This window comes from Erythranthe guttata, chromosome 8 (genome assembly GCF_056151865.1).
Source record: "Erythranthe guttata isolate IM_541 chromosome 8, IM_541, whole genome shotgun sequence".
Taxonomy (NCBI): domain Eukaryota; kingdom Viridiplantae; phylum Streptophyta; class Magnoliopsida; order Lamiales; family Phrymaceae; genus Erythranthe; species Erythranthe guttata.
The window spans coordinates 13,669,631-13,686,447 of NC_142540.1; the positions used below are offsets into that span (position 1 = coordinate 13,669,631).

Below are 16,817 nucleotides of genomic sequence, written 5' to 3' on the forward strand. Positions count from 1 at the left end.
GTGTCAATTTTTTGTTTTTTTTAAGTTACATCAGATCTGTTCAACAGACTGTATACATTACTATAGTAACATGTAGTTACATGTAGTTATATATGCGTATATTTATGTATTTTCGTTTTGTATTTTATTGGTTTTGATGTGATTTATAATAAAAATATTTAAATTTGTAAGTTTTTGTTGGGGTTTTATGAATTTATTTTGTACAAGTCAGTATTCGTGTGTGTGTATACAATTGATTGACTAAAAATATGGGGAAAAAATGAACATAACTATGAATTACTATAGGTAGTTACATGTAGTTATTTTCAGTACTGTAAACATATTGTTTTGAAAATTAAAAAAAAATTAAAAAAAAAAATAAAAATAAAATAATTTTTTTTTATTTAAAAAAAAAATTAAATATATATATATATATATATATATATATATATATATATATATATATATATATATATATATATATATATATATATATATATTTAACAAACAGATTTATAAAAAAAAAAAAAAGAATATAATAATAAATAAATCAGCGAAAATGATAAATGCAGGACCATAAATGCCGAATGCAGTTTGGCCGAAAATTGCACATAAGGGTAGTATAGTACTTTCGCGTCCCCAGGGGGGTATGTCAAAGGATGATTTGGGCTTGGGTTTATCCCTAGTTTATTTGGTGGCTAGGGGGTATGTAAAATAACCCGTTTTTTTATTTTGTTATTAACTTATTTATAAGGGATTTGAATTTTAATACACTTAAACCCCTATAAATTAATACAGTTGGAATTGACAATATTCTATTAATTTAACGAAATATTAAATTATCGAGCTGATAATTTAGTATATTTTTACCGAGTCGGGACATTAAGAAATTATTATTTAAGTCAGGTTATTAATTTATCGAGGTTCTATTGTACCATTTATCTTTTGCACATTCAAATTTACATGTTATTATTAAATTAATCTATTATTTTTTGAATTCAGAAGATACAGTTAGTGTCATACTGTCATTAAATCAGTTTTGGCTATTCATCATTAAAACAGTATATCGCCAAGGGATGGGGGCCTGGAGTGAGGAATTTCACATTTTCGTACAAGTACATCGCCGGTTTAATTTGATTAAACTGCTACCCAAGTCCCTATATATCTTGAGAATGAGACCCCTACCTATTTCGCTGGTACTCAAAAAACGCACACGTTGAGCCTATAATATTGAGATATGATGGCTACTATGAAAATTAAATTGAAACTAATATTAATTGCAAGAAGAATATAAGATAAAATTGAGGAGAGTTTTATGTTGATAGATGGAGATTTGAATGAAATTCTCATTTATTTATTATTCTTTTATATAAAAATTGAAATATATATATGACAATTGAATTTTTGTTTCAGTTTTAACTTTAAAATAACTCCACATCCCCCAAAATTAAACTTATAACATTAATATTACTGACAGTGTGTAATTTTTATTACAGACAAATAAAGTATATATAGTTTTCGATTTCTGTCAATTGTAATCCGAAAAATTCAAAATTTGGAACAATTTTTTGATTTCAATTTCCGATTCTTCCGATTTCTTCTGGAATGAAATATGAATTACCTCTTCACAAAAAAAGAAGTTTTTTTTAAAAATATTAATTTCGAACCGATTGGGTCGAATTTTTTGTTCTTCTTCCAGACGCGCTACACGAACCATAACCTAATAATGGACGAAAATACAAAATAGGAGTGATAAAGGGAAAGAAAAAGAAAAAAAGAGGGAACAATTGGTGGGATGACATTAATGTTACATATATAGGTGGTCATGGTGCTATTTTCAATTTTAGTAAACAATAATTTTATATTACACATGGTTTTTTTCCACATAAAATTAAATGTGTTTGAATGCTTTTCTGCAATTGTAATTACTCCCTCTGTTCCATAATATTTGTCTCTTTTGAGAAATTTTTTTGTTTCATATTATCTGTCACTTTACAATTCCAATGCTGCATTAATTGCTTATTTATCAATTTTACCCTTATTAACTCTATAACACTCTTCCTGCATTAATTAATAAACAAGGGTATTTTGGTCCATCAATATCTATTTTCCTAAAATCAAGACATATTTATTGAGATTCTTAAGATTTGTGCCAAGGTGAAAAACGACACCTATTTAGGAACGGAGGGAGTATTAAATAGAAAATAATAAAATAAAAAATCTTTTATGCCATCATATTTCATGTTATTAGGGAACGAGTCGAGTTTGAGCCAATCTCGAATCAAGCTCGTCTGAGCTTAAGTAAATTTATATGAGTACGAGCTAGCACCTAAGTAATTTTATTTTTTAAACTTTTAAATAATATTATTAATATATTATGAAATATTTATAATAGAAAATAATAAGTATTTTTAGTTAAAATATAAATAATTTTTTTTGTTATATTTTTAAATCTGATAATTATTTAAATATTTTTTTATTATATATTTATATCAAAAAAAATATATAAAAAAGCTCATGAGGCGGGCTCATGAGCTTTCAAACAAAGAAAATAAGCTCAAGTTTGGCAGAAAGCTCAAACTCGAGCTCATGTTTTTCAAGCTTGCACTCGAGCTATTATAAAGTCGGTTCAGCTCATTTACAAATTACACCCTTAATTATATTTTTACTACAACCTGTGATAATTTAAATAACTTAGTATACCAAAATATGCCGTGCATATGTTAGTCTTTCCTTAATTTGCATTTGGATAACAAAAATTTGGGAACATATATTCATATACCGGGATGAGAAAGTGATTGAAGGGGACAACTTCCTGGTGATTTCGACACTTCGAACACGGAACTCATCATCGCTCCCGTTTGGAGCGTTCATTGAAGAAAGTTTAAATATTCCTAGTCATTTTAAAAGTTGTCATTTTGATTTTGTTAAACGTTTGGGAAATTGCTTGGCCCATACCGTTGTTACTCGATATGGTCATACTTGTACTGAATAATTTTCTATCACTTCTGATTTGTCGAATATTGCCCAATAATATTAGTCATCTTTTCCTTCAAAAAAAAAAAAAAAAAGAAATCTATCACATTAACTCGATAAATAAGGGTTAATCTAAAAAAGGCCCATAAAAGGGCACTTAATTACAAATGGACATCTAACTTTTTTGTCTTTTAACTATTTCCAGTTTATTGAAATCCAATTCAACTCCAATTTCATGATTTACACCTCAATTTAGCCCAATTTCACCAATTAAACAATTTTGACCATAATTTCAATTTTCACCCTAATTTCAATTTTCACCCTAATTTTGACCCGCCACCACCGGAGACCGCTGGTCTCCGGCGTAGACTTTTTTTTTTTTTTGAAAAATTTTTTCTTTCTAAAATTTTTTTCCGGTAGGTCAACCACCGTTGACCGATGGGTTTTCAGCGTTGACTTTTTTTTTTTTAATTTTTTTTTCTTACAAAAAATATTTTACTTAATATTATTGTCTTGCCTGCTAAATTACTGTCTCCAACAGTTATTTAACTGTCGGTGACAGTAATCTAAATATTAATTGATTTTTTTTTCTTAAAAATATATTTTACTTAATATTACTGTCTTGGCTACTAAATTACTGTTTCCAGCAGTTACTTAACTGTCGAAAACCGAAATTTAACTGTTAATTGACCTTTTTTTTTTCTTAAAAAAATATTTTAATTAATATTACTGTCTTGTCTGCTAAATTACCGTCTCCAACAGTTATTTAACTGTCGGAGACAGTAATTTAATTGTTAATTGACTTTTTTTTCTTAAAAAAATATTTTAATTAATATTACTGTATTGGCTGCTAAATTATTGTCTCCAACAGTTATTTAACTGTCGTAGATTGTAATTTAACTGTTAATTGACTTTTTTTTTTTTTTATTTCTTAAAAAAAATTATTTTAATTAATATTACTGTTTTGGCTACTAAATTACTGTCTCCGACAGTAATTTAGCTGTCTGGGACAGTAATATTATTGTATTAATTAATTTTGTTGTTTTGGCCTGCATTTTTGCTGTTTTCGACTGCAATATTACTGTCTCCAACCGTAATATTACAGTCTCATGCAATAATATTACTGTTTGGGACAGTAATATTAGTAATATTACTGTTCGAGAAAATAATATTCATAATATTACTGTCCCAAACAGTAATATTACTGTCTAAGACAGTAATGTAATTTAGCAGCCAAGACAGTAATATTAATTAAAATATTTTTTTCTAAGAAAAAACAAAATTTCAAAAAAAAAAATAAAAAAAAAAGTCAACGCCGGAGAACCGCCCGGTCAAAGCGGAAAGTTTGCCGGAAAAAAAAAATCAGAAAAAAAATTATTTTCTGAAAAAAAAAATTCAAAAATGATTAAAAAGGGGGTTAATGCGATATATTTGTTTAAATCCAAGGTCAATGTGTAATATTAAGGAATTTAGAGTATAATGGATGAAATTGATAAAAATTATATTATGGATGGTATTTTAGACTAAAGACATAGGGATTGATTTATTTGAAAGACTGTTTTTTTTTTTGACCAATGTGCATTTAAGTCCCTTAATATGTCTATTTTTGCCATTTGCCCGATAAATGAATCAAACGAGAGTTAAAGGTTGCATATACTGTTAGAATTCTAACATATACATTGTTGGATCCACTCTTTCAAAACCTATTTGGATTGGATGAGAAGATTGGAGAAATGATTTCAAATAACTCAATAAAATGAACTCAAAATGTACTTGAGGTAATTAATTCATCCAACAAAGTTTAATGAATTTGTTTTAGGTCAAATAAAAAATTATATTAGGTACCACTGCAAAAAACAAAGGTAAGGTACACTTTCAGAGTCTTCATTAATCGTAGAGTAAGTTAAAGCATAAGCGAGACAATTGTCTTATCACGTAGCAAATGAAAATGAACAAAACAGAAAAGGTACACTTCAATTAAACAACATTCAATATATGTATTCGTCACGTTTTAAAGCTCTCACCACTTGTAGTAGACAATCACCTGCGACGGCAATCGAGCCCCATCCTTTTGTGCTCATAGCATCAAGAGCTTCAGTCAATTTGTTATCGTTATTACGTAATTTTAGCTCAAATATCAATTTCAGTGAATTTGTTATCATAAATTTGAAATTATACATATTCTTCCATCTAAATAAATACTAACATCATTTAAAAATTTCTAATCGAAAATGTTAATCGATAGTGATGGAAATATCTCAAGAAAAACAAGGGTAAAAAGAAAACCAAAATGGGCCTTTAACATGGATACACGTGTCTGGAACATGGCTCACTTTCGGTGAAGAAATAAAGAATTTTGTAAGATATTTTTGTCCTCAACAACCACCACATAAAAGAAAAAGTCAACCAACATAACTGTGTCTGCGGGAGTCGGTTGGAATAGGCACGTGTCGGTGGTCCACCTGTCACTTCATATAATCATCATTCTTTACTTTAATATTATCTTTTTTTTTTTTTTTTTTTTTTTTTCAGATGGCTCCATATTCCACCCCCTAATTTGCAATATAAAAAAATGGTTACTGTTTTTTTATAAATAAATTGTGTATGACAATATCACAAGAAGACAAATTATATCTTTTTTTTTTTTTTTTAATTGTGTTGAATCCATTTTACCCTTCTACTATCTATGAAACAATTACCCCTTATATTTTAAAAAGTATGCTCGTTTCCTTCAACTTAATTGTCAATCTGTTTTATTACTACCGGTGATAGTATAAAATAAAATTATAATTTTATGGCCAAATTAATTTTATGGTAAAATTTAATATATATATTTTTTAATAATTTTTAAAACTGACACCATGTTTTATTTTAAAAAAATATATATGTTTATTATGGATAAATAGATTAAATAAAATCATTTTGTACGGTTGTAACTTGTATTAGACACGGCCACGGGCCGGTTTTGGGCCCGGAACCGGCCCGTTGACGGCCCAAACCGGCCCGTTGACCGTGTGAACCGGCCCGGAACCGTGAACCGGCCCGTCCTACCCGGGACGGGCCCGGTTCTTAGATTTGGTGAACCGTGAACCGCCGGGCCGGCCCGGCGGTTCACCCGGATTTAAAAAAAAAAAAAAAAAAAAAAAAAAAATTCAAAAAAATTCAAAAAAAAGTGAATAACGGCCGGTGAACCGGCCCGAACCGGCCCGGGTGAACCGGCCCGGTGAACCGGCCCGGGTGAACCGGCCGTTATTTATTTTTTTTTTGAATTTTTTTGAATTTCCCCCCCCCCCCCCCCCAATTTTTCCTATAAATACCCTCACACCCCAATTTTGCTTTTTTTTGAATTTTTTTTACCCCCAAACCCCCCAATTTTTCCTATAAATACCCTCACACCCCAATTTTTCCTATAATTTACTTATTCATCAAATATTTCAAACTTGTTCTTCTAAATTGATTTTTCATTTATTTCCTTTTCCTTTATCTATTTAAAAGTATTTCTTTTAATTTACTTATTCATTAAATATTTCAAAAAAAAAAAAAAAAAAACAAAAAAAAAAAATTTCAAAAATTCCGGGCCGACCCGGAACCGGCCCGGATAGGCCCGTGAACCGGCCCGAACCGGCGGGCCGACCCGGCCCGGTGAACCGTGCACGCCACGGGCCGGTTCCGGTTCCGGAAAATGTGAACCGTGAACCGGTCCGAACCGGCCCGGAACCGGCCCGAACCGGCCCGTGGCCGTGTCTAACTTGTATGTTGAACCATGTCATTTTTTTAAATAATTAATATATTATATATTCTATTATTAACTTAATCGATCGGGCCTTATTTGGATTAAGACATGATAGGCTCAAACTCGGCTCATAAATAAATCAGGTTTAGTAAAATAACTCAAATTTGACTCGACTCAAATATAATTGGCCCAAGTCATCGGGATTCGGTTAGGCCCGACTCAATTGCCGTTCATAGTTGCAAATACATATTAAATATTAATTTACATATTTAATGAATAAACTAATTTCATCCAATACATGATATTTTTTACCAGCTAAAATTTTTATTTGATTTATTCATAGTACAATAGTATATGTTTTTTTTAATAAAAATAAGCTGTTATTTATCAAATTTATTTTATTACTAACATCGCTAATGGTCAAATAAGTTGAACGTTAAATTGAGGGGGCAATTATATTTTTCAATACACGAGGGGATAAATGTTACGGCAAGAAAGTTATGTATGAAAAACTAGTGCATGGTCCATGTTTACTACTAATTATTGATACCGAAATTTATATGAATTCAAAGTTGGACAAGTTCTAAGACCAATTGTTGAGGTTGATTGGGGTAGTTATGGGATGGACAAGTGTCCTCGTTTTATTTATTATTCATGCCCTTTGATTTTGTCAATTATGAAATTTCATATCAATCATTTCATATCATGGATTTTGAAAAATATTACGCGGGGTTGAAAAAAGTGATAGTCCACCAATTAATATTTTGGGCAAACTATATACTAGTAATAGTATGATGAAAAAGCTTTTCTTGGATTGCTCCACCACCAATTAATTTTTCTCATCATAAATAAGTAATCACTTTACATATTCAATATATGTATCTAAAAACCGTCTTCAACAGTGGTGTAGGGGATAAGGGTGTCTAAAGATTCTCGTTCGATTTCTTTACGAATATTTTTAACGTAAATTACGAAAATTCTTCCTAAATTATGAAAAATATCCTCACCTATTATCTTTAATTACCAAAAAATATTATAATATTTGTTTTCGACTTATATCAACCCCTTAAGGTGTGATTGTTTAAATAATTTTTTTAATTTTAGGAAATATTCCCCAAAAAAGGCCGATATAACCTTACAAATGTCGACAAACTGAAGGTAGCCATGCACATTGTTTAAAAAATTGCCTATATACGCTATAATGGTTCATATTAGCAATCGTGGAAGTTTACTGACAATACAATGTGATCTTGAAGAGAAAGAAGTTATCGTAGAAGGTATACCATTGCCACCTATATTTAAGAGGCTCTTATTAGGAGTAGAATTAGGGGTGCAAGTTGGAACGGATTTTCCAATTTCCGCCGGTTCCGATCCGAAAAGTTCCGATTTTGGAACAACTTTTTTCATTCCGACTTCCGAAATTCCGATTTCCAAAATTTTCCGATTTTTTGGATTGGAATTGGAATTATATAAAATAAATTTGGAATTTCCGATTTCCGATCCGATTTAATTCCGAAATTAATTCCGAAAAATTTCGATTTTTTTCCGAAAAATACACCTATAAATAGTATATATTATACAATACTTATTTTCCGAAAAATGCATCTACAAGTTTTGTTTTAGGATTTTGACATAATGAATTGTTGTTAGAAGTTTTATTGGATATTATGATGTGTTTATTTTTATTTATTTTTTTGAACTGAAATTTAGTAGTTATTAGTTTTACTTTTATCGACGTGGATGCTCTTATTTTCGAAAAATTATGAACATTTTAGAAATTTTCGGCTAAGTTTTGAAATTTTAAAGCTTATGTGATTTCCGATTTTTTTCCGAAATTCCGAAATTTCCGGGCCTTTTGGAATTGGAATGAATTTTTAGATTCCGAAAATTTTGGAATTGGAATTGGAATTGATTTTGTAGTTCCGATTTTTTTTGGAAATTTTCCGAAAAGGCTAATTCCGATCCGATCCATCCGACTTTCACCCCTAAGTAGAATCGATATTATTACGGCAAAATTTTACAAAGAAAAAAAGATCACATGAAAAATCACACTGTTAGGGGTCAGTGTAAGAGGGAAGCAAGCGTCAAGGATATTTCGATAATTACGGATGGATGGGTGTATTTTTTTTAATTTAGCCTAACTTTAGCGGAATTTTCGTAATTCACCCATATTTTTACGTCGTGTTACATCTATCATCATAGATAGATAGGATTTGGAAGTTATTATATGATCGAGAACATAATGTAGCCAATGAGGTGATCATAATGCATTTATTAAATACCTAATGAGGTGATCATAATGCATTTATGGTGTGTGTGAAGCAGCTAGAGGATCGTCGAGGGGATTAAACCTCCTATATATCGCAGAAAAAAATGTTAAAATGTTTACAAACGTTCTCGATTAATCATATAATATGGATGCCGAGTCGAATGTTTCTTCGTGTTTTACCGGGTTTTATGGCGACCCCGGCCCGATGATAACTTGTATCATCAATCACGGTGTCTCTTGCAGCAATTATTTATAAGTTATGCTGCACGGACACTTTTAGAAGGTGAAGAGTCCCCGTATCCGACACCTGGACACTCGGATACACCCGGACACTTCTCGGACACCCGTGTCAGACCGTGTCGTAATTTCGCTAAAAGTAGGACACCCGTATCGAGCAGTGTCCACAATTTTAAAAAAGTTGGGACACTTCGCTTACGTTTTAAGAGAATGCCCTAATAAAAAAAATGCGCGTTTTCTATTCTCTCTAATACATATTTCCTCTGTTTTCTTTGTGTGTCCACCCAAAACTCCAAAAGTCTAGCATGTGACGGCGACCAAGAACACGAGCAACAAGGGCGAGCGGTTCTCTTATGCGATGACGACTTATACATATATATTTTTTATAATTTATAAATGTACCCCTATATTTTTATTATTTATAAATATACCCCTATATTTTTTATATTTACACGTATCCCCGCGTGTCCGTATCCTTGTTTTTTGGAAATGCCGTATCACCGTGTCCGTATCCGCGTATCGCCGTGTCCACGTATCCGTGTCCGTGCAACATAGTTTATAAGAGATAATTAATGCTTATAGTTGAGTTAATAAGGTTAAAACAGGAAAAACTTATTCAATGCAGTATTGGAAATGTAACGTAACATATAAAATGGAACAAAAATAATTTTAAAAATAGACGGTTATTGTGGAACATATGGAACAATTGCCTAGGATTTTGGAAGAGTTTATTACATCCGCCATATTGCTGATAGTATAAACTGTGAAACACCTCATTAATAAAATGATCAAAGTTTGGTTCTCAAAAAAAGAATTTATTTATTTACTGAATTTCTTATTATATTACCAATTTATTGAATTTGTAATTATCAAGATTACATTTGTGCAATTTTGTTTTCCTATTAAATTCATTTTTTCGTATTTTAATCAAATTGGCATTTTCCCTTCTCATGACTTCCGTTCTCAACCAAATATAATCAGACGCAACGCTCTGATTCCCATACAAAAAACTTCTATGTCAAATAAAATATACAGAACTATATATATAAATGATCACTGAATTCTGATATTCATCAAATAATGCTATATATTATATAAACATTCCTACAAAAAGAATTTTAATTAATTAAACCGAATGTTTATGCATAGTTCAACTGTTGTTTACGTAGAAGGTTTTCTCTCTTGAGCTCCATGAATTTGGCAACTAGTTCGTCACAATCCGGTAGCTTCTGGCGTATATTTTTACACGGAGAGTTTGATAGTTCAGACGAAAACGATTTTGATCTATTAATGTTTTGTGGAACACTCTTTTTATGCCTCTCGATCGATTCTCTGATTCCCTTTACGCAGCCATCTTTTATGAGCAGTCGACCTCTTTTCCGATTCCCCATAGTATGTTGCGCATTCAACGTCTGCGATATTTTGATCTTCTCGACACAACAATAATCTTCTTCTTGTTCTTGTTCTTCTTTTTCTTGTACTTGCTTTCTTCTTTCTTGCAGGGCTTTTTGACATCAAATTTTCCGAGAAAAGATTTTGGTCTTCAATATTACTGCACTTGATTACGTAATCCATCTTCCCGACTGACTTGAACATGAATAATCTCTTGTCTTGGAGATTCACATCTTTGCTCGCGTGGGATGACTCTATCTCTTCAATTTCGTCATCGACATATACTATTTGGTTCGGCGATCTTGCTGAAGTTTCCGAAGAAGTCTCGTAATTTGGACGAGAAACTGTGAAATTGCAGTATTCAGACAACGCTAGATTCTCTGTACGAGGATCAGAATCTTGTATCTGATTCGAGGGAGTGAGCTCTGTTTCCAGCGAATCGGAATCCGTATAAACAATCTTTTCTTCCGTCTCTCTCTCAATGTAAAGCTCGGATGGATCAGTACCTTTTGTTTCTTCCTGTTTGTCAGTTGAAATAATTTGAACACGTCAGAAAACAAGTAGTGGGGACTGTCCCGATTTTCTTAAATAATATTCAGCAAAAAATACCTCATCTTGTCGGAATTCCGGTTTGTACTCGAGGAGCAACTGGCTTAACCCAAGTAGCAGCTATTTCATCTAGTAATTTGTATTTCACATCATCAGACACATTTTTATTGCAAAGCTTCTCTTTGATCTGCAAGAAGACATGAAATATTATATTGCGACTTCGATATTGAGGCTAATATTTGTTGTAATTGACAATTACACAATTTTTGAGGACCAAATTAAACCTGATTATTGACAAGATTTCCAGGGAGTAATTCAATTGCGTTCGTTACAATTTTTTTTCCATAACGCTTTCCAAACAACTTTCGAATAGGTAGGAGCTCCGGCAACTCTGGGATTCTTGCAGATGAGAAGATCAGACTTGATATTGCTTCATTAATTTTATCATTATTGAGGCAGTCCCTGAAATATTAAAACATTATCAGATTCATATTAACTTGTCCGAAAAACAGTATATATATATATATATATATATATATATATATATATATATATATATAGATTTTAATTGTGACAGGGTCACTACAACATTTAAGGCATTATACGACACGAAAAAACCGTCAGGAAAAGTGAAAAAACCGTCAGGAACATTATTCGTGACGGTTTTTGACCGTCACAAATCCGTCAAGAAAAAGGCCGTCGTATATACTTTCACGTGTAAAAAAACCGTCAGGAATAATATTTCTCGACGCTATGATAACCATCGTAAATACTCATACATATTTTCAAAACCGTCGAGAATACATTTCTCGACTGTTGAAAACCGTCGGGAATACTGGTACATATTTTTTCTATATTTTTTTTTGTAATCAATAAACCTTTACAAAAATTTAAACGCATGCCAAAAATTCGTATAATTTTCCATTACGAATATAAACACATGCTAAAAATCACTCGAATTCCCCAAAACATGAATTCTTGCTTTCCAAAAATATACAATACCAAAGTTCCAAAAATCTATCTTCAAAACAACACTTGAAGTAACCTACACAATACATTTACTTTCAAAGTCTACATATTCTTAGTTCAACAAAATGTCCTTGCTCCCATGCTCCAATGTAAAATGTGTTCCTGAACAATCAAAGAAGAAAAAAAAGTTAGTGTTCCTGAGTAAGCAAAATTCATGTTTTTAAAGCTTATAAAATTTGTTGTATACAACTTCAGATATTACTGGAAGATCGTAAAATAATAGAATCTAAAAAAGGAAATCTTTCAGGCAATCTCAAATTATATCCCATATAGTGTTGCTCAAATATGAATCCCAGTAAAGTAATTTTTGTACAGAAGACCATCAAAATCTGAAACCCCAGAGGTGGTTCGGCACAGATGACAATGAGATATCAAGAAAGTTTTTTTGAGAATTTTTATGATATTCGGCGAAGAATGTTGCAACCCACAATTACGATGCTAAACTACAACCTACAAAATAAGAGACAACAGTGAGCTGCAATGTAAGAACTTGCGCTTGCATTATATCGTAAAAGCTACAGCTTGTACTCTGGATAAAAACACCAACGAAATACTATATGTTATTTTTACCGTGAATAAATTAAGCAAGAACGAATACCTGGATATAAGCATATTGTCACTAGCAATCCAATAACTTTACAAGGTAGAACATTTCGATACAATAGAGCAGGCCATTTATTGCTGCCAATCTTTGATCTTAATCCTCTAATCTGTAAAGTTCATCGTATAGTTTTCACTGCCATAAAAATTTGAAATTAGGTAGAAGGCTGAACAAAATTAACTCATTATATATTTATGAAAAGATATTGAAATGACGTAAGATATATCAAACCATTCCAACAACTGAACCATGGCAAGTCCTCCCTGCACATAATTAATATATGTAAAATGAGTTTAATCAATTTTAAGGGTATAATCAACTCAACCATTTATAATTTGCAGCACAGCTAGGAAGAAAAAGGATTCTTAAAAGGAGAAGTCACCATACCATACCGTTATAATGTTATATTTTTGTGAAAAATATAACATTATAACTAAAATAAATAATATTTTATTAGGTGGCGTCGATGAAGCCTCATTTGCGTCACTATCAGACTCCATAAATTCAGCATCGCCATTAAGTGGAATATGAAAATGAGATGATGATGGTCTTTCTTGCGAGCACGATATCCGAAAGCTTCGCACGGAACTTCTGCAGGGATTCAAGAATGTCACTAACTACACGAATCAAACTCACTAATGACACACTATATTCAAAAAAAATTGACAAAGACAAAAAAATAAGCTACATTCTCCATCTCCCTGTGAGATAGATTTGCGTTGGCGCTTTCCACGATTCATAACCTGTGTGAACGAAATAGATTTCTTAAGAACATTTTTTTACAAATTAGAATTTATAGAAGAAACAAAATAATCAAAATTCATGTGCAGAAAATCTAAAACCCCAAAATTATTGAATCATCTGATGAAGACCTTATTCAGAGAATTAATCATCAAATAGGCAAAAATAATCAGCACGAAACCAAACACTTGAGTTGAAAACTAAAAAGCGCAATTTTGTTGGTAATCAGGCCAAATTTTAAGGATAAAACGATAATGTATCTGTATGAATGATGAAGTTTATAGACTAAGTTTGCCAACTCTTTTAACTCTTCCATTAGATAGAGAAAAATCTTACTCGAAATGGGTTAACTGCCTTATTTTTTATAGCAATTAATAGCCTTATCCTTGACAATGTTCTACATCAATGCTAGCTCACCTGTATGAAACTAAAAGAACCAGAGATTAGATTAAGTTCAACACATTTTGAAAAGAAACAATAATACCCTTTTTTCTATTCATTAAACTCTGACATGTAGTGCACGGACACTTGATTTCATCACCTAAACTCCCATTCCTATATGCAAACTTAAGAAAGGCATTGACACCATTTATGTACTCGGACTGGAGTCGGTTTCGAATTTTAATCCAGCTTTTTATCCATGAATATGCAAGTTGTAAAATAAAGTTCAGTATATATGTTAATGGATTCTCACCATTTTTCAAAACCTCGAAAGATGACTTGAGTTGATTCTTGATATCCTTGAGTTGATTCTGGAAAACTGTTTTAACCTCGCTGATATCGAAACATAACTGCAAAATTTGTAATCAAAATGTTAGAAAGTGGACAATCTAACTATTAAAAAAACACAATATAAACTCATTCAATTGTGATTTATTTGGTCATATATATATATATATATATATATATATATATATATATATATATATATATATATATATATATATATATATATATATATATATATATATATATATATATAACTATGCTTTAATTTCTACCTCTAAATATCTAATGGTTCTACAACAGTACCATATGAATAAATTAATTATAATCATATGCTGGCAGATTGTACAATTAAATATCAGCATTAGAATTAGAAACTTATTTAGAGATTTATATATAATCTGACTTGTTAGTATAAATTCACAAGTATTTTCACTACAGTTTTTTCTATTTTTCTGAACCATATGAATTCCATAACTAATTTGTAGAAAACCCACAATATCAAAACTCAATCAAGCCAAAAAATAACACCAAGCGTAATTGGAAGAGATGTATATGTAATTTTGTCATACCTAATTCCAATTTATGCCTCGAATTCGTAATGGTAGCGTTAGTGGCGCGTCGGAAGCGGTTGTGCGACCATGGAAGCGGATGTGCGACGGTGGAAGTGGATGTGCGTCGGTGGAAGCGATTGTGCGTCGGTGGAAGCAATTGTGCGTCGGCGGCAGCACTCTCGGCACGGTGGTAAAGGTCGCGGTGCAGTCGCAGCAATCGCGCGCAAGTTGAAGCGGGACGGTGGAGGTGTTGTAGCATCGGCGGTGATACTGCTGAAAAAGCCCTAATTGTGTTGTTTAGAGCTGGAGAGTAATTTTTTTTTTTATGTTTTATAATATAAGATTGTGTTGTTTAATTTAAATCATTTAGTTAGCCGTTTTATTTTACTCAAAAAAAAAAAAGTTAGCCGTTTTATAAAACATTAAACGGAGGTATAATCTTAAGTAGCAATTTTATTTTATCAAAAATAAAAAGTACCAATTTTATAAAACTTTATGTGACGCTTATAATTCGTCGAGATTGGATTAAAAAGTGTCAAGATAACCAATATATTTGACGGTTTCTATGCGTCAAGAATCTTATAAAACCGTCAAGAATAACTTTTTTTACGACGGTTATGAAACCGTCTGGTAAAAATTGCGTCGTAAAAGCCCCAAAATGTTGTAGTGGGTGATACATATATACAACAGATACCTGTGCTTTAGGATAGAGCGAATATTAAGTAGTAGTATAAATTCGCAAAACTGGTCGAGAAGATCATATACTTGAACATTACTTTCCTCGATGATAACCTCCTCAACCTGAAAATATAAAGTTTAAAATACGAAAAAAATCAATCAATGAACATGGAAACATAATCTCAAGTAAGTAGAAAAATTAATACGAAAATCGAAGATAAATAACAAATCAGCAAAATATACGACGAGAGTGTAGCGTACCGTTTCGAAGGCAGTATGATGAAGTCCATGTTTAAGAAGCTCAGCCACAGTGTTTCTCTGTTGGAAATGAATAAGCTAGATTCATTAATCAAGTTCGAAGTATTGAAGGTTCTAGAATTCATGAATGTGTCTTTTGGAGAGATTCATGTATAATGCTATGGAGGAAGAATATTATTAATTATGTGTTCATGTATTTGTTTAGATACATGCTAGAAAAATCCTATAAATAGTCTATGTAGTTTTTTATTTGGAGTATGTCAAAAACAAGAAGAAGTATTCTAGAGAGAATCAAAAGAGAGTTCTTGAGTGAGTTTATATATTCGTGTTGATTGAGTGAGTAATATAATTTTATCTCCTCTCCACTACTCCTCCTCTCTATGTTAAGTTATTCCGCTGCGTGTTTTTCACTCTATATTATTAAACCGATCCAACATTCTCAACTGATTCACAACACAAAGTCTTTTGTTTTTGAGTAGCTTGAGCCGACATTGGACCGTTTGGACGAGCTTCTTACTGCGAAAACAGATAACCAAAAACATATATAAGTTTAGATATTGATATATTAATCAGCACTAATAAGAAAGATAGCAAATTTTGTTAATGCAAATATATATACCACTTTGAATCTTTTCCACATCCAAATAGAAAACCAAACATTGTTTCAAGGAAATACGACCGGGTTCGATACTCAGACGACTCGGATCTGTTTTATAATAACATAGAATGGCGGCAAGATATGGTAGGTTTAGTTTCTTTGAGAAACTAAAGCTAGTTTTGTTTTCTAACTTATAAGCCAACTTGTAGTCTTTCCAGCTTATAGCCTTTTTCTCGAAATTGCCTGTTCTTCATCAACAAGGGATCGGAGATTCTCTTTCCGTTGCATGTGATTTAAAAAAGAATAAAAAGTTGCCGGAATTGGGAAAATTATTAATTATTTATAAGTAATATAAGGAGATTTGGTAAGGCCAATTAATTAGAAATTAATAAAAAAAATATTTTTTTGAGAAATTCAGTAACTCCTTAATTAATTGTAAGTAATATAAGGAGATTTGGTAGGTCCAATTATATTAAATACAATAAAAAATAATTTAT

The 16,817-nt window shown here is 31.4% G+C and overlaps 2 long non-coding RNA genes and 1 pseudogene across 3 annotated transcripts; all 3 read right to left on the reverse strand.

The window, feature by feature from the left end:
- Window positions 1-10,333: 10,333 nt before the first annotated feature.
- On the reverse strand, window positions 10,334-16,382 carry LOC148768554 (uncharacterized; annotated as a pseudogene).
- Window positions 12,077-12,899, reverse strand: LOC148768555 (uncharacterized). Of its 2 annotated transcripts, none has more exons than XR_016033158.1 (2): window positions 12,763-12,871; window positions 12,077-12,266 (listed from the first exon to the last, which is right to left on the reverse strand). It is a non-coding gene; the product is annotated as an uncharacterized LOC148768555 (long non-coding RNA). The 2 variants fall into 2 exon arrangements; XR_016033157.1 differs by lacking the exon at window positions 12,077-12,266 and adding an exon at window positions 12,557-12,614 and having other exon boundaries at window positions 12,763-12,899.
- LOC105973811 (uncharacterized) lies at window positions 13,153-15,140 on the reverse strand. Its single transcript, XR_001174282.2, has 5 exons — window positions 14,805-15,140; window positions 14,201-14,297; window positions 13,843-13,933; window positions 13,454-13,508; window positions 13,153-13,356 (listed from the first exon to the last, which is right to left on the reverse strand). It is a non-coding gene; the product is annotated as an uncharacterized LOC105973811 (long non-coding RNA).
- Window positions 16,383-16,817: the final 435 nt, after the last annotated feature.